The sequence below is a fragment of the Borostomias antarcticus genome (genome assembly GCF_949987555.1).
Source record: "Borostomias antarcticus genome assembly, chromosome: 6".
In the NCBI taxonomy this organism is placed as follows: domain Eukaryota; kingdom Metazoa; phylum Chordata; class Actinopteri; order Stomiiformes; family Stomiidae; genus Borostomias; species Borostomias antarcticus.
This window is the reverse complement of record NC_140239.1, coordinates 7,142,848-7,145,735: the sequence shown is the minus strand read 5'-3', so window position 1 is coordinate 7,145,735 and position 2,888 is coordinate 7,142,848.

The following is a 2,888-nucleotide window of genomic DNA, read 5'->3' as shown; positions in this document are numbered from 1 at the left end:
AGGAAATCCAGCGCATGCAGAAGAATGGCATGATAAAACCAGTGACGGAACTTACGGACTGGCGTGCGCCAATGGTGCCTGTTCCCAGAAAAAATGGAAAGGTGCGCATATGCATGGATTTGAAGCGGCTGAATGAAGCTGTAAGGAGAGAGAGGTACGTCCTTCCTACAGCAGAGGAAATCACTGCAGAGCTGAGCGGCGCCACCGTGTTCACATCATTAGATGCGGACTCAGCAAGCTAGCCACCATCACGCTGCGCTCACACGTATGCATTGCTAGGCTTTGCTTCAACGCTTGACGGTGGGTGGGCATGACGCTCGCAACAACAACCAATCACATTGTCCAAAATGACTTTTTAAAGCAGTATAGCCTGTCATGTAGCTAGCACCAGCCAGCGATCTCTCAAAACAAGTCAAGAGGGGGGTATTTTGATAAACTGATTACATTTCGAGAATCTACATAGTTACTTTCTCGCCTGAAAAACTGTAAAAAGTTTAATAAGTAACATAGTACCCGTCGTACAGACAAAAATACAATAGTTGAGTAATGGCGGCGGCCAAGAGGCATGAACAACCTGTGACGTCAGCGGCTCATGAATGAAACCCATTGGCTGACGGCTGCGGTAACGCTTCAAAAGATGAACTTTTCTCAACTCTCAACGAAAGCTACGCGAGCAACGTGACGCAACTGAACCACAAAGCAACCACAATTGCGTTCGGCAATGCATGATGCCGCTCCATTCAAAGTAAATGAGAAGCATCAAAGTTGAAGTCTGAAACGCATACATGTGAGTGCAGCGTCATAACACCATTCGGGAGGTACGCCTTCAAACACCTCCCTTTTGGGATCACAAGCTCTCCAGAGATTTTCCAACTGAAAATGGCTGAAACTCTGGACAGCTTTGAAGGCGTGGCCATCTACATGGATGATATCCTAGTCTATGGGGACACCCCAGAGCCGCACGACCAGCACCTCAATAAGGTGTTGGAGAGAATAGAGTCAACCGGGTTGAAGCTGAACAGAGAGAAGTGTGTGTTCCGACAGAACCAGATCCGCTTCCTCGGTCAAGTGATCGACAAATCCGGTGTCAAGCCCGACCCGGATAAAGTCAAGGCAATCCGTGAGCTCCCACAGCCACAGAACGTGCAGGAACTAAAGCATCTTAGGGATGTTCAACTACCTGGGAAAGTACATTCCCAACCTGTCGACAGTGGGCCAGCCTCTATACTGTTAAAATCCAAGACAGCCTGGACGTGGGACCACGCACAGTAGGAGGCGTTCCAGCGCATCAAGACATCCTGTCAACCTCTCCAGTCCTGAAGTTTTACGACGTGAACCGACCCACTGCCATCTCTGCCGACGCCAGTAGCTATTGCATAGGCGGGGTGCTGCAGCAGCTGCATGACGGGTGCTGGCAGCCCATGGGGTACTGTTCACATCTGTCTGAGGCTGAGACTAGATATGCCCAGATAGAAAAGGAATGCCTGGCAAGCGTCTGGGCCTGCAAACGATTCAAGAAGTATCTGTGTGGCCTTGAAGACTTCAAATTAGTCACCTACCATAAATCTCTCGTGCCGCTCATGAACAAAAAGCACTCGGACAATGTTCCGATCTGATACCAGAGGCTCCTCATGAGACTAATGAGGTTCAAGCCAACAGCCGAATACGCCCCAGGGAAGACCTTGACAGTAGCCGACACCCTCTCATGGAGTCCACTACCGTGCTTGGAAAAGGAGACTGACACTCACTCAGAGGTAGAGTGTTACGTAGCAGCCGTGGTGGATTACATGCCAGCTACCCCACGTAGGCTATAGGCCATACGGGCAGCCACAGCAGCAGTGATCTACAAGTAGTGCTGCAGTACATCAGATCAGGGGGGCCAGACTATGTAAGTAATGTCCCAGCAGCTGTCAGAGAGTACTTTCCCATCAGAAATGAACTGTCAGGACACAACAGGATCATGACCAGAGGAACCCGCATGGTAATACCATACGTTCTGAGAGCAGATATCCTGGATCGGATACATGACGGACATCAAGGTCTGTCAAAGTGCAGAGAGCGGGCCAATACGTCCGTATGGTGGCCTGGCATCTCATCTGAAATCAAACAGAAGGTCGAGTCCTGCCAGGTGTGCCACGAGATGAAACACACACAGCGAAAGGAACCTCTCATTCCAACACCTCTGCCGGAACGGCAATGGCAGAGACTCGCCATCGACCTCTGTGAACATAATGGACACACCTACCTCATCATCTCAGACTACTTCTCCCGCTTCCTTGAGATACTCCACATGCCGACAACCACTGCCTCACAGGTCATCTTAAAGTTAAAGACTCTGTTTACAAGGTTTGACTGTCCAAACGTGGTAGTATCAGACAACGGGCCTCAATTCTCAAGTGAGGAATTTAAGGAGTTTTCAAGAGAATTTGACTTTCTGCACACTACCTCAAGTCTGCACCATGCCCAAGGAAATGGACATGCTGAGAGAGGAGTTCAGACCGCCAAGAGGATCTTAAAACAAAAAGACCCTCTGCTCGCCCTCATGAGCTTCCGATCAACGCCCTGCACCACCACAGGCGTGAGCCCAGCAGAGCTGCTTATGGGCCGGAAAATCAAAACAACTCTTCCGACTCTGGAGGTCAACCTTCAGCCCAAATGGCCAGATCTGGACACCGTCAGAGAGAGGGACGCCACAGAGAAAGAACTGCAGGCTCTCTACTACAACCGCCGACATGGGGGCCAGACCCCTCCCAGCACTTCACCCAGGGGACATGGTCTCCACCAAGCTCGACCATGAAAAGGGCAACGCCAGCAGTGGTCTCAGGGGCGAGGGGCACTCCACGCTCGTACCTCATCAGTACTGAGATGGGGACAGTGCTGCAGCGGAA